The following is a 22,991-nucleotide window of genomic DNA, read 5'->3' on the forward strand; positions in this document are numbered from 1 at the left end:
GTGTTCCGCGGTTCACCTCTCCACCAACCCCACTGGGCCTTTGAAGTAGCTGGGCTGAGGAAGGTAAGCCTGGTTCTGAGGGCGCTGGGGAGTCCTGCTCTTCCATGGTACCTGCCCGTGAATGAGGCCCCTTGACTCCTCCCCCAGCACCATCACATAGCAGCTGCATGACTTAGGTCAGGTCATTCAACATCCTAGTGCTCTGGTTCCTCCCTTGTAAAGTGTGGCTGATGAGCTAGCCATGAGAAGATCCTGGTTCTGACATCTGGGACTGATTCCAGCCTGATCTAGCAAGCTGCAGATGTCTTCCATGGGAAGCTATTGAAAGCATTAAAAAAGAGAGATTAATATATAGCAGAAGTAACGGAAGGGGATAAGAAATCCCACAGTTTGCCTAACAATAGGCCAAATGATGTTTAACTATGTACAGCTGCCATACTTCAGGCAAACTTCAGTTACTGTCACCAGAAGAGAGTCGGTCTAGGAAACAGGGCCAGGCCTCTGTTTACTCTTCAGAGACTTGAGTTTAGCAAACACAACTTTAATTAGAGGCCATATGGAGTATCAGTTATCGCAACTGTTTAAATTTGTGCACATATGCTTAAATTTTATTATTTGAGAATTCTATCTCTGGGAACCAAACTCAGGTCTTTCATACGTGAAGGGCCGTGACCAAAGAGTAACATGTGATTCTAATCAGAATTTCCCTCTCGGGCGAAAATAGTAATTACTGGGAGGATCTCTTCTGTTTCAAGTGCTTTACATTCATTGTCCCACTTTACCCTCCCAAGAACCCCAATGAGATAGAGATTTCTATCCCCATTTTATAGAGAATGGAGCAGGATCGGTGAGGTTAATTAACTTGGCAGAGGTTATCCAGGTGGCTCAGCTGGCTTTTGACCTCTGTAGGACTTCGTGGTTCTTAACCTCAGACTTACTTAAAGCAGAAATAAAGAACAGGCATGAGCACTCCGGTGGTGGTTCGGCACTAAGAGATCACTCATTCCACACGCTTCCTTTAACCAACACTCACACAGGGAAGTGGGTAAATTCAATCAGGGACCACCCACAAATGTAGCACCTACTAAGGGAGTGGCCTACCATACACTTTTAGGATAGTTTTCTAGGAGGGAATTAATTCAACTACTACCCTTCCATGGATTTTTACGTCATCAGCTTTATACCTTCCTTTGGATGTATGTAATTAAGATGTCAATGTATATCTAAATAATCCTATAGTTGCTGTACATCTAGATACATCTAAATATCAAATATTGGATATCTATGAATTTATGTGTTTTACATGTGCACGTAAGTTCATAAATAGGTGCTTTCATGTGGGCCTTTAAATTTTTTTAAATTTTTAATAAGGTCACAGAGAGGTGCATCTGTAACAATGTTTCATCAGTATCATAGTGACATCTTGTGGGGAAAGTATTTTTGAGTTTTGCATTTGTTTATTTTTATGTGTTTCAATTGATTTTTTTTTCTATTCACAACATAAAAACTATCATCAGAACCTGAATTATCCCGGTATCAGTGTGTGTGTGTGTGTGTGTGTGTGTGTGTGTGTGTGTGTGTGTGTGTGTTCTTTTATATATATAGTTTAATACTATGGGGTATTTTTTAAAGGATGCCACATTAACTTTGACAGACTCAAACAAAGTTGGTTTTGTCCTGTCTGACAAGCTAGAACTGCACCAGAAGTGTTGGCTACAGGAATATAGTTTAGTTCCATACAAATCTGAATAACAGTTTCATATCAATTTCTTATGAAATGTTGGAAAAAGAATAACAATTCTGAATCACAAATATGCTATGTTTGATAGGGCAATGAAGAAGTTATCTTGATAGCAAGACTACAGAAGGTTTAAACGAGCATTTTTTAAAATCATTTTATTGGGGGCTCTTACAACTCATCACAATCTGTACAGACATCCATTGTGTCAAGCCCATTTGTACATTTGTTGCCCTCATCATTCTCAAAAGCATTTCTTGCTACTTGAGCCCTTGGTATCAGCTCCTTATTTTCCCCTCTCCCTCCGCTTCCCACCCATCCTCCCTCACGAACCCTTGATACTTTAAAAAATTGTCATTATTTTGTCATGTCTTACGCTGTCTGATGCCTCCCTTCACCCACTTTCTGTTGTCCATCCCCCAGGGGGGGGTTATATGTAGATCCTTGTGACAGGTTCCCCCTTTCTCCCCCACCTTCCCTCCACTGTCCTAGTATCACTACTTTCACCACTGGTCCTGAAGGGATCATCCTCCCTAGATTCCCTGTGTTTGCAGTTCCTATCTGTGCCAGTGTACTTCCTCTGGTCTAGCCAGACTTGTAAGGTAGAATTGGGATCATGACAGTGGGGTGGGAGGTGGGAAGCATTAAAGAACTAGAGGAAAGTTGTATATATGTGTCATCTGCGCTATACTGCACCCTGACTGGCTCGTCTCCTCCCCGCAGCCCTTCTGTAAGTGGATGTCCAGTTGCCTACAGATGGGCTTTGGGTCCCCACTCCACACTCCCCCTCATTCACTATGATATGATTTTTTATTCTTTGATGCCTGATACCTAATCCTAAAGACACCTCATGATCACACAGACTGGTGTGCTTCTTCCATTTGGGCTTTGTTGCTTCTCAGCTAGATGGCTGCTTGTTTATCTTCAAGCTTTTAAGACCCCAGATCCTATATCTTTTGATAGCCGGGCACCATAGCTTTCTTCACCACATTTGCTTATGCATCCGCTTTGTCTTCAGTGATCGGGTCGGGAAGGTGAGCATCACGGAAGAGCATATTTCTTAAAAAACAATCATCACTGCTTTGATTTTATAATTTTAATGAAGCATGTTCTCTGGCAATGAGTTTTATGTATTTTAATTTGAAAATACATGTGTACTCGTCACTTGGGGGCCTGTTAAAAACTCATATTCCCCCAGGATAGTTTTAACAGAACTCAAAATTAAGACTTATTAGTAGGAGTCGATTTATTGAATATAAAGTAAGTAAAAAATTGAGGGATTTTCCCCTTTGTCCCTAGGGGCCAGGGGGTGGGGTGGGTGGCCAGTCAGCTTGATCAATTGGCTTGAGCATGTTGGTTAGTGCCTTTGAGGGTTGACCTTATTCACACAAGAATCGGTTTACTTCTCAGGAAATAGCATGACATCATGGGAGAACAACTCCCAGTGAAATGAAGCAAAAACCTGAATCTGAAATTCATTTTTCTTTTCTATTTCTGTTTCCTTATCTAGTCTTTAGGCTGAGGCCACAGATAGTTGCGTGTTTGTGTTGTGATGTTGGTGTGGCCTCTTCTAATCATTTTATCATGAGACATTTTCAAAGGATGTTACATTAACTTAAGAAGAACCAAGCAAATATGCCATCACCATTTCCCCATTGCATTTATTCTGATGAGAAGGTGAAAACAGACGTGGTTACTGATAGAGATGAAGGCGTTTTATTTTCTCTTCTGAATCGTCACCACTCGACTGCAGGGAGTATCGTTTACTTAGGAGACCTGGTTGCTATAATCGGGGACCGCTAACTCCGAGGTCATCGGTTCGACACCACCAACAGCTCCTCAGGAGGAAGCTGTTTTCCAAAAGACTTCCCTCCGGTGTCCTAGGTTTGCTTTATGGAGCGCTGGTTGTGTAGTAGTTACACTTTGGGCTGCGATCCTCACAGTCGGCAGTTCAAGACCAGCAGCAGCTCCGGGGGAGAAAGACCAGGTGTTGTGCAGTTACAGTCAGTCTCAGAAACCCACGGGGGTCACTACGTGTCTGTCAGCAGTGTCACAGGGAGTGATGTTTGCTTCCGGTTTTATTATTTACCTTCGGTTTACTACCACTAGAGGGCATCCGAGGACTGAGCTAAGTACAATGGGACAGTGTAAAATAGGTTTCTAGTAAAATAGCACTAACGCAGCTTCCATCAAAATGCTAATTATATTTTGTGGCATAGATATTAAAAAACAATTGATGATAGTTTTATAATGAAGTTAGTAAGTATGCATACCCTTCCTACCGAAATGTTAAATTAAAACGCTTCCTTTTCTTTTCAATACAATGCAACAGCTAATTCTGTAATTAGAGTTAAATTTGCAAATGCCAAGAATAATAATGGCAATTATGCATCAAATTGCATTTGCAACTGTACCTGCCTACATTTTAAAGGTTGGTATGCAATTACAAACAAATTGTTAAGTATCTGAAAGAGAAGGCAAAATTAACCAAGCAAAACCATAGTCCTAGTTATTATCCAGCCTGAGCGTGTAATAATTTTGAGCACATGCCAATAAGCATGTAGGAAACACCTACGGTATGTCAAACAAGACCGCTAGTGGTGTGGTGGGTTATGCGTTGGACTGCTATAACCACAAAATCAGCAGTTCGAAACCACCTGCCACTCCACTAGAGAAAAGTTGAGGCCTTCTATACCTAGAAACAGTTAGTGTCGGAAAGCCAAAGGGGAAGCTCTTCCCTGTCCTATAGGGTCACTATGAGTCGGAATCCACTCGATGGCAGTAGGTTTCTTTTGTAGGATATCAAACACTACTGGTGCTATGAATTCACTGTGTAGTTCCAGTTGACTAAGGGAGATGGACAACTAGACACACAGACAAAGAAAGAGATGCATCCTCAGTGCTCTGAAGGGATTTGTCCAAGTCTGCAGAACAAGAGGTGGGCATCGGTCTATGAAAGGCACGGCCCGCTCTCCAGTGGGTGTTGCTCTCTGGTGGTTGCCTGACCGGGGCTGTGCAAACTGAAGGGGAAGTGCTGACACAAACGGGCTTTCAATTCCTGCTCCACCCTCTTACTAACTCTCTGACTTAGGGCAAGTCATTCACTTCTGTGAGCTTTGATTTCTTCTCGATAAAGCAGTATCAGTAATATAGCCTACCATATCTGGTTGCTATAAGAGAAGATGCCCCTAATGCCTTCCATGGCATCACTGACACATAGCATGTTCTAGCTGTCATTATTGCCATTGTTGTACTTTTACAGCTGAGCAAAGAAACCTAGAACAGATGCCATTGGCCCAGGTTGGAGGTAACAAAATAGCACAGGCGGATTTTGTTTGGTGTTTTCATCTAACTATTTATTTATGTATTAACAGTTTTATTGACACACTATTCATGTACCATACACCTCAATGGCTAAAATACATTTTAAAGATTTGTGTAATTACAAGCACAATCAGATTTAGAGGATGCTCTTCATGTTTGTACCCGTTAGAATTAGCTCCTCATTGCCCACCAACCATCCCTGCCAGAACCTTAAGGGACTATTAACCTATTTACTGTCTCTAAAGCTTCACCTATCCTGGATTTCATATAAAAAAATCATTTTTAAAAGCCTCACCACCAACAAAATAAAACAGAAAAACTTTAATCCAAGAGAAAACAGAAGGTAGTAGAAACTAGAACAAATTGAAACTGGATCAAAAGGGAAACAAATGACGATATGTTACATTTTAACCTAACTGGATCAGCAGTCATATATTTGCCAAGGCATTCTGCCCAGTAGTCTGAGGGAATTCAATGGAGCCACGGTCCTTGTCGAGACTGTGCAAAGGGAGTTGGGGCTGTCCCTGTCACTCGTGGCCTTCTGCAAGCCGGACAGAGGCACTTACTGCAATGGGAGAATGGAAGATAAGATCTGGCAGAGGAAAAGATGCCGATGCCGGTCGCCTTGCAAAAGAGAAGGAGAGGTGATTGCCCCACATGTTGTCACCCATTTCCTAGTCCCTCTTCGGGCTTTCCTTTTGTCCTTCCTTGCTCTCTGTTTATTTATTGTCGATGCTGTTACAGAGTCCTAGGATGGGGTGGAATAATACTTTTCCTCTTTTGAACATGGCATTAACATTAATATGTGTTCATTCTTGGATGAGTAATGCATGAATTTTTAGCATATCAGACCTCAGTCTTTATTTCCCCTAAGAGTGCATTTATTTAGATGGCTGTGCTGGATCCGATTCACAAATCACATTGTGGTTTTTCTTAATCTCCTTTCTCATTAAATTTGCTCAGAGCTGGAAAGGCAACTGCGAAACCAAAACCAGATGAGGATAACGAAACCCTAATCACTAACAATCATTTAGATCACATTGTATCAGCGTTCCAACCATGACGAACACATACTTTGATAGAAGACTCATCGATCAGGCGAGTCTACACTCTCTAGCACCGTGGATGCTTGTGTCCTGACAAACAATGAAATAATCCAGCAAATTGAGGTGGGAAGCTTTCACCTCTTTTCTTCCAAGTTTGAAAATGTTCTAATTCAGTCTTATGTGTCCCCTGCCTATACAAACCAAAGGAGGTTTTTCTAGAATGTTCCTGGGGTAAAATAACCTACTGGGAAATGTGACCCTCTTTTGAACCCAGCTGACATAACTGAGCTATTTGAAGGCAGCTGCAAGGAATGCTGGCTTCCTGTGCTTCCGCCTGCATGAGGGTAGGTACAGACCATCTTTGAAGTGGAAACCAATGAAGACATCAAATGATCAAATTGAAGACACCAAATGAAGACATCTTCCCTAACTCCACAGTGACTCGGTCCCCTCCCTTTGTTTCAGATTAGAGACACAGCTTCCTGTCACTCGTTATCAAATACAGCTAGCTGATCAGCTGATCCGTTTTCAGCGGATCTATGCGCCTAACTGCTGTAACGGCTTCTTTGGTGAAATACACTCAGAAAGAGATCGGGCAGGGGCGGTGGGGTGGTAAGAAAGAAGAGAGTGTTGTTTGATGATTTATTCTGTTGTTTATTTTCCCCTGTAAATACAAATGCAGTTCAGACAACGTCTCTCTCATTGTCTAAGCTAGCTGTCCACAGGCAGCCTTACTTTAGTAGTGACGTCGGGGATTTGGTTTGGGCAGGAGTTGGGCACAGCCGCTCCGGCTGAGATGGGCTGCAGAGCCAGCCAAGGCTCTGACCCTGACCTTCACTGAGCTGAGCGACTGCATGGCAACGCCACCCCGACCCAGCAGGCTTTCTGCGCCTTCCCAGGAGGGTGGGAGGTGCACAGGATGAGTGGCTTTGTGCCATCTTCCTCCAAAAACCAAATCTAAAAGCTGCCAGCACGTTGACTCCGAATCTCTTACAACCTCGAGGGGCTGAAACAGACTCCAGGGCGATGGGTTTGTTTGAGCAGAGTCTGGCCCTGACCAAAGCACGGGAAGCAGGCGCTATGACCTCCAGGCTTTTCATTGGCTGGTTTCCGTTAAGAACTTGTCAGACTGGTTACTGACGGTATCTGATTGTCAGTGTTCCTTTGGTTACTGACAGTATCTGATCGTTTCCCTGTGATCAGCAGTGTCCAGCTTCAGACACGTGGGACTGAGTGCTTTACAATTGTAACTGAAGAAAAGCTTCTTTCTAAGCCTTTCTAGTTGGCTGGGATCTAAGAGTAAATAGCGTTTAATTTTCTGTGTATAATGATCCTACTTTTACTCTGACAGCCACTTCTTTTACTCTTCACCCACTACTCATTGGTCCACCCCACGCTCAAATTCTGGCCTTGTTCCCTAATTCATTAACATGACATGTCTTTCTGGAAGTGTTGGCCGTCACGCATGACTGAATGCCTTCTCTGCCTGTGCCAAGCAAGACCTTCAGCATGGCACGGAGGCAGAGATTGTGCAGGTCCTAGCACTGATTGACATTCTAGACTGAATGCCTGTTTTGTATTACTGCTAGGGACGTAATTTGAGAGCCCCAAATTGGCAATTATTAGGAGCCATGGTACTGTAGTGGTTACACATTGGGCTGCTAAGCACAAGGTCAGCAGTTCGAAACCATCATCCATTCCACAGGACACAGATGGGGCTTTTCCCTCCCCTAATGAGTTACAGTCTCAGAAACCGACAGAGGCAGTCCTTGACTCTAATGGCAGTGAGTTTGGCGTTCGTAGAAGGTGAGATATGTTGGAGGGAGAGGGAAATTATGCGCACACACGTTTGTGCCTGTAGACATTTTTCTAGGGCAAGGGCCCGTTATTGGTGTGTGCTGTGAAGTCAGTTCCGGCTCTTGGAGAAATGCCTCATGAACTTTGCCAGGCTGTAACTTTTTGTAAAATCATTTTATTAGGGACTCTTAGAGCTCTTATAACAATCCATGCATCCATTGTGTCAAGCATATTTGTTCATACGTTGCCATCATCCTTTTCAAAACATTTTCTTTCTACTTGAGCCCTTTGTATCAGCTCGTCATTTTCCCCTCCCTCTCCCACCCGCTCTTCATGAACCCTTGATAAATGATGAATCGTTGTTATTTTCATGTCCTAGGCTGTGGTTGCTGAGAGTAGACAGCCAGGTCTTTTCTTCCTTCGAGCCACTGGTGGGCTCTAACTGCGGGCATTTGGCTAGCAGCTGAGCATTTAGCCCTTGCCCCAACCAGGGCGCCTATTCTTTCCGCAGCATGTGGGGGAAGGATACCGCAAAGCGCAGGATGCATGCCCTGCGGTGGAGAGTGCACGGCAGAGACCAGGGTAACAAAGAGCAAGGGACGGGGCAGAGTCCACGAGGAGATGGAATGGAGTGCCCTGATGTTATTATTTAGTAAAGCTACTATTTCGGCACTGAGTATCAGAACGAATACGAAGCCTACTTCTTTCCCTGTATTTTCTTCCATCACTGTTTGCAGGACACACTATTTATAAATAAAACTAAGAAAAGCATCCGATGAATGCACATTCAACACGAGTTTTTCCTTATATGTACGCACCGTGGCTGTTACAAAATGAGTCCCAGAGCGTGGTATAGCATCACAATTTTGAATCATCCGGAATCACATTATTTCATTAATCTAGCCGACTAGGAGGGAAGGAGTGATACAGTTAGAATAACTCTAATCCCTTGAGAGGAAAGGTTGAATCGGGGCCTGCCTCTGTTCTGAGCATGTTTTTCTGAGTTCCATTGCGGCTGGTGTAGTTGGATGGTAACATGTCTTTTCTCCTGTGCCAATAGTGTTGTTTTACTTGGACTGATCTGGAGGCAAACAATCCAGGCTGGATGTGCACTCAGATCTTTCCCAACATTACGTGGTGCTCCAGACTGACCTGCTGAGCCATGCAGAAGTGCCCAGAATACTTCCTTCCTTGAACGTGAAAATGAGACAACCCAAAAGCAGAACTACTTCTCTGTCCTACTCCTTAGCTGCACTTTGAAAGATTGTCACTTAGGACCCCCCCCCCCCATGGCAGAAAAGACCTGCTGACCCACTCCCATAAAGACTCTAACCTGGGAAGCCCTGTGGGGCATACTGACTCATGGTGAGCCTATAGGACAGAATCGAACTGCCCCCAAACTGTCGCCTTTATGCAAGCAGACGGTCCCATCTTCCTGCCTCGGAGCGGCGGCTTGGTTCCAATAGCTGGCCTTTTGATTAGCAACCAAGCACTCAACCAGTGCGTCCCCTGAGTGCCTCGTAGAAGCCCTCACATGCCACTCAAAACCCAAAACCCTCTTCTCGGCCCTTGATGCCTGCCTTGTGTGTCCTCTCCCCTGCTTTCCCTCGTGAGAACCTTTGAAAGACAGCCGGATTGTTCCCCAGAGGTGGGAAGGGAGAGGCTGTCTCATATACTATGAGCAGGTTATAAGGACGAGCCAGTCCCCGCATGAGGACTTCATGCTTGGTCAGGGAAAAGGAGGAAGAACCTCACAAAGGTGGCTTGTCACGGAGGTTGCAACTAGGAGCCAAGCACAGTGAAGGGACAGTGTTGGGTTGGCTTCTGCGGAGAGCAGCTGTGAGTGGGAACGGATTCGCCGCCACGTGACAACAGCAACCATAATATCCCGTCGTCGTAGGCTGTGAGGTTAGCAACACTTAGAACAACCTCACGGGCACAAGGTTCTAAAACGGAAACAAAAAGATGTTGCCAATTCTCTGGCTTGATGAACCGGTAAGAAGTCAACTTTCAGGATGAAGGGAAGGGAATGGGACGGAGTGAGGACTCTGGGACAGCTTCGTTCACTACTTCAAAAGACTCGCGGGGGCATCCGTTGCTTTAATACAATCACATGATGACTTAATAGTAAATTAATCAGAAACATATGGATTAAAGTTTCCTTGAAGGACCCTTGAGTTCCCAAGTAAGGAAAAAGGCATTTGGCAAAATCCTATGAGCCTTTGCCAAACCTAAAGTTTTTGAAAAATAATTGGAGAAAGTTTGCCAAACCCAAATGCCACTGGGCTCACCCGGGCCACACAGATCTGAGAAGGAGCAGAGTGAATGCAGCTACTCCGTCTTCAAAGTGGGCCTGGGCAGCGTGATGGGAGCCAGCCTGTCTCATTTGGAACTGCCAAGGAGGCCTCCTTACCTTTATAGCAAGAAATCCTTGACTCAGTGCTGGGTCCTTTAGTGCACACCCCTGCTCTGCTTTCTAAACGCCCCGCTCAGAACTTTATAAACTGTTCTGTGACAGTTTTCACTCAGTGAAACTGCTCTGAGTCATCAGCAGAAGACATCACAAGCAAATACCTTCAGGAAAAATGTGCTTTTAAATAAACTTTACTAAAAATGCACATCCAGCCCAGCTTTTTAGCCTCCAGATCAGTCCTCCTGGTGAAGCCTTGACCACCCTGCGTGGACATTCCTCTTCTAGATTTTCCTAGTCTTCACAGACTGCCATGCTGCCCACCAAGATGCCAGGACCATTTGCTTTTATTCAAATCATTTCTGAACTAAAATTACATTTTCGAATGAAGTGGAATCCCCAGGGGCTCAAATCATGCCAAGATTGAGCCCATCCACAAACCTCTGCGAATCCAGCAGCAGTGTATGGGTGTGTGGGTGGTGCAGACAGGCATTTCGCCCTGCTGGTGAACACTGTTGGCCATTAACCCCAGTTGTGCTGCAGTCCCGTGGAAGGTGCTTTCCCCTCCCAATAGAGAGTCTAAATGTCTGTGGCAAATGCTATCCATTTGCAAAATGACACTTCCCACCTGACACAGAGAATCCATACAATGTTTCTTGGAGACCCACTGACGATTCCAGACCTAGACAAACTTCATGCAGGCTTGTTGGTTTTTTTTAAGCTTCAAAAGATAATCTTTTTTTTAAATTTCATATCAGCTATGTTTTATTATTAGGAGTCATATTAAGCAGTTGTAATGTAACATTTCTCTGCCGAGTTCTATGAAATTGTACTTTTATGCAAATTGTGCTATTAATAGAAAGCTAAATTTTGCAAGCTGATTCTTTCTTTTTTTTTTTTGAAAGAAAAAGGATTTTTATTAGCATTGTTACAGGCAATGCGTTACATGTGAACCGACCCTTTAAGTGTACAACCCCAACCAAGCCGAAAGCAGAGCAATCAGTAGAGTGAAATCTATATTGTACACAAGTGCAGAAATAGGATCACCCTGAACCTCCAACAGAAGACCAAAATCACTTTACAAAAAAAGCAAATAAAAACAACACCCCCTCCCCCCCTACAAGCTGATTCTTTCATCTGATCTCTTTTCTTTTAAAAAAATCATTTTATTGGGACTCATACAACTCTTATCAAAATCCACACATACATCAATTGTGTAAAGCACACTTATACATTCATTGCCCTCATCATTCTCAAGACATTTGCTCTCCACTTAAGCCCCTGACATCAGCTCCTCCTTTTTTCCCCTCCTTCCCCGCTCCCCCTCCCTCATGAACACTTGATAAATTATAAATTATTATTTTGTCATATCTTGCACTGTCCAACATTTCCCTTCACCCACTTCTTTGTTGTCCATCCCCCAGGGAGGAGGTTATATGTAGATCCCTGTAATCGGTTCCCCCTTTCCAACCCACCCTCCTTCCACTCTCCTGGTATCACCACTCACACCACTGGTCCTGAAGTTATCATCCACCATGGATTCCCTGTTTCCAGTTCCTATCTGTACCAGCATACATCCTCTGGTCTAGCCAGATTTGTAAGGTAGAATTGGGACCATGATAGTGGAGGGGCATGGGCGGGGAAGGGGGAAGGAAGCATTTAGCAACTAGAGGAAAGTTGTATGTTTCATCGTTGCTACATCGCACCCTGACTGGCTCATCTCCTCCACGAGACCCTTCTGTAAGGGGATATCCAGTGACCTACAAATGGGCTTTGGGTCTCCACTCCGCACTCCCCTCTTCATTCACAATGATATGATCTCTGTTCTGAGGATGCCTGATACCTGATCCCTTCCGCACCTTGGGTTGATGTGCTTCTTCCATGTGGGCTTTGTTGCTTTTGAGTTAAATGGCTGCTTGTTTATCTTCAAGCCTTTAAGACACCAGACGCTATCCCTTTTGATAGCCGGGCAACATCAGCTTTCTTTGCCACATTTGATTATGTAACCATTTGTCTTCAGCACTCATATCAGGGAGGTGAGTACACAATGATATGATTTTTTTGTCCTCTAATGCTTGATACCTGAACTCTTTGGCACCTCATGATCATGCAGGCTGGTGTGCTTCTTCCATGTGGGTTTTGTTGCTTCTGTGCCAGATAGCTGCTTGTTTACCTTCAAAACTTTAAGACCCCAGATGTATATCTTTTGATAGCCGGGCACCCTCAGCTTTCTTCGCCACACTTGCTTATTCACCTGCTTCGTCTTTGGCAATTGTGTCGGGAAGGTGAGCATTATAGAATGCCAGTTTAATAGAACAAAGCTTTCTTGCATTAAGGGAGTACTTGAGTGGAGGCCCAATGTGTGGGATACAGAAGGATTTCTCCCAAGTTGTGTCCCCCAAACATATGCCAGACAGCTGCTTGGGAATGACTATACTTGGAGGTCATCAGAAGTAGATCAGGGGTTATTCCCCCGAGAGCTATCAGCCTTCTAGAGCAAGTAGGCACCACTGTTTATCCCACAACAAATAGGGCACACTCCCTTCTGATAAGGATAGTAGTTGTCTGTTTCCTTGTAGGAGACCCCAGAGAGGTCAAACCCACCCAAGGATGACTAAGGCTAGGCTGCCATCTTGAATCTAGGGTCCACCCATCTTGTCACATGTGTATCCCCAATCCCTCCTCTTCCTATTATAGCACAGCCCCTTCCTGGGATGTATGTCCTCACCTGTAATTAGGGGGCTTGCTCATCCCCAGAGAATATAAAAAGCCTGGGCTAGCATTAAAGATCTCTCTCTCTCCCACCACGTGGACCATCAAGTGAGGCAGAGATGAGCATGCTACCATGAATTGTGTCTGACTCCATTTGTTTCAATACTTCATTTCTATCTCTCATGCTCTCTATAACTTTACTATGATCTTTACTTATTATCACTGTACAATTGCACCTACCGGACCCGTAATGTTGTGTTAGGGGCTGACTTTCCCTGACACCAATATCCATCTGCTACCTTAATAATAAACCTATAAATATATACACATAGATCTATTTTGCCATCCTCATATATAAACATATTTATTTAGACCTCTATAAATGCCCTTTGCCTCCTAGCTCTTTCCTCTATTTCATTTGACTTTCCTCTTGTCCCACTATCATGCTCAGTCTTCATTTGGATTTCAGTAATTCCTCTTAATTACATAACCTTGATCGCACCCTACCAGGCCTCCTACACCCTCCTCACCACTGATTTGGATCACTTGCTGTTCCCTTGTCCCTGGGTTTGTTAACACCACTACCTTTCCCCCTACCTTCCCCTCTCCCATGTTCCCCCGGAACTGTTGGGCCCATTATTTTCTTGTCCAGATTGTTCATCCAGCCTATCTTATTTAGACACACCTATGTAGTCTTCTTATTCTAAGGCAAAAGAAGTTTGTGTTCTTTGTAATCATCTTACATTTTACTCAGTTTCAATTTTTCAATTAAATTTATGAGTTTTTATGAGGTACTTGATGTTATCATGATTCAAATACTTACTAGCTAATGAAATTTTGGTGTGGAACCTAAGACATGTTGATTATAATATTATTTTCAGTTCTAGATTTAACATTTTTGGGTTGTTTAAACATTTTATTAGGGACTCATACAACTCTTATCACAATCCATACATACATCAATTGTATAAAGCACATCTGTATAATTTTTTTAATTTTGTATAGTTCTTAAATTAATTTCATTTCAAGTAATCACTTCTTCTCCAAATTCAGGATTTTTAAGAACCTCTGTTCAAGAAAGGAGCCTATTTCATAAGCTCTTTATTGTTCATGGGATGAAGTCTTATAGAGCAGGTCAGTTTCCCACTCAATGATTCATGCACATTTTGTTTCATGTCATGGATTGCAATCCCAGCAATGTAACATCGCTTATCCCACTACCTCCCTGTTTCCTGTTTCCATCCTGCTTTCTTTTCTAATACTTCTGAACTTTTCCTTTAGGTAAATGCTGCCTTTTGTATCTCAAGTGGTTGATTATTCTAAGATATGTGTTCCTTACTTGTGCTATTCCTTCTTATAGGCCAAAGATGAGCCTGCTCCTGCGGTAAAGCGTTACAGTCTCAGAAATCCACAGGGCAGTTCTATGTCCTATTGCATCATTGTCAGTTGGTATCAACTTGATGATAATGATAAGAAGTGATTATTTGACTAAAAATTGAGCTATGAATTTTCTACCTGAAGGGTGGCTAAGGGCCATATTCCTAAAACTTAAAGAAGCTTCTTTCTATTTGCTTTAAACTCAGTTGTAAAATGACTGTTCATCACCTTAAACTCGTGCCCCAAAGGCTTCCAGGAGTGATTTGCTGTTTAGAAGTTAGCTTGCTATAAGAATGGTCACATGTATGTTGTCCAATCTTGTGTTTCAAAAATTAGCTGTAGTCGTTGGATATGAATAGGATGGAATCCTTGGGGGTGTGGCCTTTGTATAAAAGTGAGGAACTCTGGGAACTGTTTTCTCTCTCTCTCTCTCTCTCCAGCTATACATTCCCACTTGCTGGGACTCTGCTGCTAACCCTGAGAGCTTTTGGCATCCTGCCACATTTCCACCAACGTTGGATCCATGTGACTGAACCCATCAGCCTGTAATCTTCTGCTTCACTTTTCTGCAGCATCAGCCTGCAGTTATGTGAGTCAAAAGAGGGATTTATGGACTAACATCAGGCTTATGGGCTTGAGTTCAACTGGGCTGGGATGCCTTCTTGATATATAATTACGCCTTCATACAAAGCTTTTTCTTATACATAGATGAGTATCCTGGATTTGTGTCTCTAGAAAACCAGCCTGATACCCTAATGTTGCTGGAGATATGATCTCAAGGGTAATTGCTTCAGTACCACAGATTCTGCCAGATAGTAGAAATAAAGGAGAGGTGGCAATATCCTCATCTGTCTGCCTTGACAGGGATCATTTGATTGCATGGGAGATGGGACTATTCAAATTAGTTCAAATATAAAAAGAGCAATTGGAAGGATCCAGGGGAGTCCCACAAGACCCACATAGAGAAAACAGAGTTGGACCGCGGGAAGAAAAACCAATAAGCTCTTCCTGCGGTGCCTCTACCCCTCTCTGAGCAGGCAAAGAATCCCTTGTCCTATTTTTTTCTGGCTGCTCCATCTCCCTTTTTTATCTCCACAAACTAGCTTTTTCACACTGGCTTATCATAGCTAATTATAAGCACAAGCCATGACATTACGTGAATACCATCAGAACTCCACTTCCCAGAGGCATTCATGGAAAAGACAAAAGAGGACATAAGTGAAAAGATCCTGACTGACGGCAGATCCCTCACTTGGGATGTGTAGGCTCATCCCCCTGTAGGGTAGTGTGATCCTGTGGGGCTGTGTCTGTAGGACTGAGAGCACCACACTCAGAGGGTCAGTGCAGTCACGTTTCTTTACTTCACAAGTTTTATTAAGAAAAATCTGAGATTCCATTTCTGTTTGGCAGGTGTATTATTTATCTCTTGTTACATAACAAGCTAACCCCCAAACTTGGCAAGTTTTAAAAACCAACAGAACTATAAACAATTATTTCACAGTTTCTGTGGATCCAAATTTGGGAAAGGCTTATCTGGATGCTTTGGGCTCAAGATGTCTTAAGAGATTACAGCCAGAGCTGCCGTCATCTAAAGGCAGATCTGCTTCTCTGTGGCTCATTTATGTGACTGTGGTAAGAGGCCTCACTTCTCTGATGGGAGCTAGAAGGCAGGCTCAGGTCCTTCCCTCTTGGGCCTCTTTATCGAACCACTTGGGTCTCCTAGTGAAGAGAGAGAGTTGGGAGGAAGTTGCAATGCCTATTATAATGTAGTCCCACATGTCACGCTTATTCATTAGAACTCCACATCCAAACTGAGGGGAATTGGTCTTTACCTTTTGAAGAAAGAAAACAAATTAAATGAAAACTAAAGTCACTGCCATTAAATTGATGCTGACTCACGAGCAACCCTGTAGGACAGGGTAGAGCTGCCTGTGTGGGTTTACAAACCTATAACTGTTTGTGGGAGTAGAAAGCCCTGTCTTCCTCCCACAGAGCATCTGGTGGTTTCAAAGTCCTGCACTTTGGGTTAGCAACCGAATTGACAGACACATTTTAAAATAGATTTTTATCATCTTGTGCCTGCTCAGTTCCCTGTATGATACGGAATCTCAAATAGGATTATGTAATAGGATTATCAGCAGGAGGTTCTGTGAAGGTCTACTTTCAAACTGGAAAGAAAGCTGGAGACCCCCCTACTGCAGTGGCCACCTTTGCCCCTGGGCTTTGAAAAACCATGCGAGCCTGGACCATGCTGAGCACCAGCTCAGGTCCCCGGGTTCTGCAGTGCCCTCTGCTCAGAGTGGAAGCTGCAGTCATCATCCGAACTTGCAGCCCCTGGGACAATGAGATGCCTGTTGAATTTCTGCAGCCAAAAAAGAATGCATTCCACTCTTATTGAAGGGTCTTCCTCCTCTTGTCCCTTAGATAAATCGACTTACCTTCTTTAAAAGAGCCAGAAGGTGTGCATGAGGAAGCTTTGCTTCTGGGGATTTGAAGAGGAGCCCAGGTGACTCAATGATTAAGCACTCAGCTGCTACCTGAAAGGCCAGCCCTGTGAACCTAAAACTGCTAACCCAGGAAAGCAAGGGGGAAGCAAGAGCAAAAACCCTGCAATCTGTTCCCATGACGCTTACAGGCGAGCACCTGCCGTGGGATAGTACACGCTGTCTGTCGCACAGCGTGGCGATGTGTTCGACTCAATTCAGTGGCGTGTAACAACAACGGGAGGCTGACTTACAGCTGTCCCATGAGAGAAAGATGAGGCTTTCTACTCCCGTCAAAAGTGACAGACATGAAAAAAAGAATAATTTCTAAATTATCAAGGGGACATGGAGGAGGGAGGGAGTGAAATGAAGAGCTTATACCAAGGGCTCAAGTAAAAAGAAAATGTTTTGGAAAAGGTGATGACAACATATATACGGATGTGTTCGACACAATGGATAGATGTATGGCTTGTGATGAGAGCTGTAAGAGCCCCCAGTAAAATAAAATAAAGTTCTTTCTTATACACACACACACACACACACACACACACACAAAGAAAAGAAATGTTAAAGATATAGTTTTGTTTTCCATAGCCCTTCTTCTCCATGATGCAGGCAGACATGCCCCCCTCTAGTCCTTGGCCTCATCACCAGCAGCACCTTGACTTCTGTCCTGCCCAGGAAAGGGCCACCAGACCCCTGTGGGCGGTACTGACCCCTGCCTAAATGGTGCATCACTCTGCAAGGCCGCCTCTTGTCTGAAAGAACTCATTTACTCTTTCGGTAGGCCTCGAACCTCACACTCACTCCCATGGTCTTTGCTGCCACGGAGCAAGGCTCTCAGAGATGCTCCATAATGACTCGTTAGTCTTTTTTTTGTCTTTTTCTTATCAGGGGCTCTTACAGCTCTTATTACAATCCATACATATATCCATTGTGTCAAACACATCTGTACATATGTTGTCATCATCTTTTTCAAAACATTTTCTCTCTGTTTTAGCCCTTAGTATCAGCTCCTCATTTTTCCCTCCCTCCACCACCCTCCCTCCCCTGTGTCCCTCTGATGGCTGCTTGTGACATTCTGTTCCTGTTTCTGAGATGTCGCAGTTACCACGGAATGTCAAAATGGACCAATTCCTTCCCATTAGTCTTATCCACCCTGTTTGCACGCTCCGACATGCATGAAGTCATTTGGTGGGGATTACAAAAGACAATGCATAGAAAAACCATGCCAGATAACTTTGCTTCATCAGCACAGTGCCAGAGAGTTCAGAAAGATGTCACCAGGGAACATTTTCTAAAGTGTCCTGAAGAAAAACTAGGAATTTGCACACGCACACACACAAACACACACACACACACACACAAGTTCAGATATGCCTAGGTAGCAGAAACAACACGTAGACAGGAGGTGGAATAAAAACAGGGAGTATCTAGCCAGACCTGCAAAGTAGTTGAGCAGAACTGAGGCAAGCGTACGTGAAATGTGTGTATGGAAGTGTCAAGTGAGGAGCCCATGGGAAAGCGAGTCTCGAGGTTGGCTCTTCTGAACCCTCTAAAGCAACATCTGCCTCGGCTCTGCCCACATCGTCCAGATCCTCGCCACACGCTCCATAATCCAGTTACAGAAACCCCTGCAACCGCATCCCTACCTTCCAGCCTTCCAGGAGAGTGGCTCAGGGGAGCATGGTGGAGCCAGCTCGGGGCTGTCTGAGATTAGCAAAGAGAAGCACATCATTTGTAACAGCTCCCCTGACAGTGTTTGACAAAGGTTTGTTGAAAAGAGTTATTGGCGTGCTTGCTTGCGTATAATCTTTCATCCCTGGATAGAAAGATATTTACAAATGATGTCTGGAAACATAGAATTGGATATTTTTGACTCTCCCTAAAATACTTGCTCTATTTTCAACAACCCCTCCTCCCCCTGCCTTTCTCCTTGGCGACCGTGTGTCTCCCTGCAGACACCCGTGCCACAACCCAGCCGCTGGCTCTCCCTTTAACTGCAGTCGGCTTTCTCAACAGACACGGGCCCTCCGTTCTGGCACTTCACCAAACAAGAGCTTCAGAACCGGGTCATAATCTCTCCTGATGAACTCCAAGCTTGATTTTTAGTGTAAAAGGTATTTTTTTGATTGAGCAATTATTTCATGTCATTACAGTTATTAGATGTATTAGAGACAATACTTGGTAAAAATCATCCCTCTATCAGGTTAGGGCAAAATCATTCCCAGTGACAGATTGGCTGGAGCCCTCGATACAAATGGAATGAAGGAGAGCTTAGCATGACCATCTTTGAGGGGCCAATAGACCTGAGTTGAGTAGTGAAATAGGAGCGCCTGACGTCCTCACGGTATGTCCATCAGTGTCTAGAGGTCAGTTGTTTGTTGGAACCAAGTCTAGATTATAAAGAAAAGCTCTTGGGTTTGTCCCTATCCTCATTGAAGATTGCCCATAATTTGGTTTTGATCGCCTCTTGTTACTTTTTACGTTATGTAGCACATTCCTTCACTGGTAGCATCTCTTAGAATTCTCTCAGTTGCTGTCACCGAGTCAATGCTGACTCCTACTAACCACATGGGACAGGCCAGAACTGCCCCTGTCGGTTTCTGGCAGTTGGAAATCCTCATCTTTCTCCTTCGGAGTGGTTGGTGGTTTCAAACTGCTCACCTGGTGTTGAGTAGGCCAACTAACCCATTGCGCCACGAGGGTCTCTCAATTATCTAGTGGCCACCAAGTCTAGAGGCCTTGTCATTGTTTTCTAGGATTGGGCCTCTCGAAACCTGGCCAGGCTGGATCTGGGCAGCACCCTTTGGTCCATCATTTTATCCTCAGAGTTGTCCCATCAATGTTTTCTCAGTTGCTTAAGCCAGAAACGTCACTCTTTACAGCCCTCAGATCCCCCATATGTACTGATCTTAACATCTTTGAATCTCTCAGATTCTTCCATTCTATCCTCATTATTTCTCACTTCAATGATTGCAGCAGACTTTTAATTGCACTCTTTGCTTCTTGTCTTGGCTGCGCTACAATCCATTATCTTAAAGACTGCTGTCATTATTTGTGGAATATCTATGTACACATGTACTCATGCTACATGCCTTCAGTACATCCTTTACAGATTCTGCATCGGCTTCGGGAACTCTGAGAAGGGCATGTCAGAAACGGCAGAGCAGACTTGCACATTCTAGCTAGTGACACCTTCAGTTCGGATCAGCAAAAGTGATCCTCACCGTCCCTTGTTTTCTATACTATGCTACATGTCTGAAATCACAGTTCTCAGGGAGAGCCAAGCGCCTCTACACCCGCAAGTCTTTACATGTCCCATTTTCTCTGCCGAATAGCTCACTCCAATTTCTTTCAGCTGGGTGACTCATTCACACCTATTTCATAACAACCAATTCAGGTATTGCTTCCTTTGCAGGAACCTACTTGATCCCCGCCCCACTGTATCACAGAACCTCAAAGGGGATGAGCGAGTCCTATATGCCCTCGAGAGCTCACTAATTATCCTCATCCTAATAATTTCAATTGTGGTCATCTATAGAGATTGTTACTCAAGGGTATAAGTAATTGCTAAGGATACCAACTAATTTGAAAAGAGCTTTTGTGAGTGTTAATCTTGAAATAATGGTCTGAGTTTGTTACTAACGCATTTCAAACACTAAGTCGAAGCTCTTTCGAGGAGATACCAGGATGTATCCATTCCCGTGATGATGTTTTTGGGGAAAGTAAAGAAGACAAAAATCGAAACTTCACTATGAAAGGAGGGCATCTTTAATGATGCTTCATGCTGGGTGAGCTATTTGGATCTACTGTGTCTTTCTAGGACATTTTATGCACATATGTAAAGTGCTAGGGTTCTTGCAGCAGATGCCCCCTTCAAACTTAGCATCTAAGTCCTGACCACACTGAATCAAGCTGATGTCATTTATATGTATATGCTCATTCCTTGCTGAGTCAGCTGACATCAGTGCTTCTTATCGGACGGTCCAGAAAATGAGCTAGATCATTCGGATGTGATCTTCTGTTCTTTGATGGCCTCAAATAGAATGTTATTTCTGCATCCCCCTCTCCCTAGTATAGCAGTGAACCTTTAGAGAAGAGGTAATCAATAACTGGTGGGTAGTGGGTCCAAGTACCACTTGAAGAGGAAAATGTATTTTGACTGCTCATTATGCACGGGGCGGGCTGGGGCGGGGTGGGGCAAACGGTAAGGTGAGAAAGAAAGTGGCTTTGAAGCTTCCTCCCTGAATTATCACGAGGGGTTGACATCAATTGAAACTTCGCTGGAAGCATAGTTTTAGGAATTTGAATGATGAGTTTTTATTTCAGTAGGATGCAGTATTTTTAGTAGCAGTGGGTTACTCAGGTAGAGGTGTCAGAGATATTTATTTAAGTGATATTTTCCAAGAAATGATATGAAGATTGATGAGACCTATAAAGGCAGAAATATAAAAGAACACAAACATTTGCAATAGTGAAATGTCTGTGTGGAGGTGTGTCAAAAGCTTTGCGACTAGTGTTCTATTCCTACCACAGGGCTTCGTCCAGATAAAATGTGCCAAAGCATGTTTCTATACTCGGAGAACGGCTGCAGACAACTTCTCGCAGTCATAGACTTGTTTTAGTCCCATTAGGGTGTATTCAAAATAAAAGGCCCTAAATGTAACATCTGATTTGATCCCCCTTTTGAGCCATTTAAAAGTTATATCAGTTTTAAACAAAGTGAAGAGGAAATACGGAGATTCAGCCCCTAGCGAACCCCACCCCCACCCCCTGCCACCCCCGAGCACAGGCCAGGGACGCGCGTGGCCTTGCTGTCAGACAGAGTCCATTGGGAAGTGGATTATGGCGGCTGAGGTCAGGTTAAAATCTAACAGTTTATCATTTGCTCTCTCTTTTGGACCATTTTAAAGTGGTTCTAGCTTTTAATATTTTCTATTTTCCTTTCAACTGGGGTTTTGATTTTGTTCATGTTGTTATTGTTGTTGGCTGTGTGACTCCTTGCTCTTTGTTTCTGGGTGTCTCTCCGTAGATGAAATCCAGGGTGGGTGCATCTATAGAGACGGTCACTGGATTCGTGTGTCCTCCGGGCTATGGCAGGGAAGGCCGGGAGGAAATGGGGAATGAATAACAAGGAATTCAAGAAAGAAGTTGTTCTAAAGTTGATCGTAGTAACAATTGTACAACTCCTCTTGATATGACGGCACTTAGAGAATTGTATGATATTTGGATTATGTCTCAATACATTTTTTTTTGTTTTAAAAAAGGTAAAAATACATAAATAAATCAAAAGGTCCAAACAAAACAATGGTTTCTTCACACTTCCTGCTCTCAATAACTTACTCTACAGCCATGGTAGTCAAAGGGCCTGGCAGTGGTTCAGTGTCAGACACACCGAACAGTGGAATGGAAGTGAGAATCCTAGAAGGAAACCTGCCTACCTATGGGTAGGTTGTCTTTGACCAAAGGCCAAATCATCATATGAGGAAGAAAACATCATTTTATAGTGCTAACAAAATTGGATATTCACTTGGATGTCCAAAATAAGATCCATATCTCTTGCCATGCACAAAAATTACCTCTAGATGATTCAAATAGGGAATTATGAAACCTAAAACTATAACACACATAAAAGTTTTAACATAATGGCAGATTCAGGGGCCCTCGGATATGGTATAAATACAATTTGAACGATATCTGAAAACTCACCAACAATCAGAGAGTTAACAAAGTGACTGAGATCTGCGAAACAATCAAACATCAATGTGAATTAAATGACTTCATCGCTGTTACAGCTCTTTAAGAATTTGTCTAGTGGGTTTTCTGGTTCTTTCCAGAAAACCCCTTTAAAAAAACAACAATTTTTTTAAAGTTTCATTAAAAAGAGTAAAGAGAGAAACTTCAGTCAGAGAAATTTTTTAGGAATGACATATTCATAATCTCTAAAATTTATAGAAAGTTAGGGTAGTTCTTCTCTGTCCTATAATGTGACAATGAATTAGAATTGACTTAATGAGAGTGCATTTGGCAACATCAAAGAGGAAACAGGAGTCCTTAAAAGCAACAACAATAAAATTTATAGAAATTTCAATATATCCACA

At 43.4% G+C, this 22,991-nt stretch overlaps 1 non-coding gene across 1 annotated transcript; it reads left to right on the top strand.

Moving 5' to 3' along the window:
• Positions 1 to 22,674: 22,674 nt before the first annotated feature.
• LOC142447554 (U7 small nuclear RNA) lies at positions 22,675 to 22,736 on the top strand. The gene has a single exon (XR_012784240.1). It is a non-coding gene; the product is annotated as a U7 small nuclear RNA (small nuclear RNA).
• Positions 22,737 to 22,991: the final 255 nt, after the last annotated feature.

This window comes from Tenrec ecaudatus, chromosome 4, assembly GCF_050624435.1.
Source record: "Tenrec ecaudatus isolate mTenEca1 chromosome 4, mTenEca1.hap1, whole genome shotgun sequence".
Taxonomy (NCBI): Eukaryota; Metazoa; Chordata; class Mammalia; order Afrosoricida; family Tenrecidae; genus Tenrec; species Tenrec ecaudatus.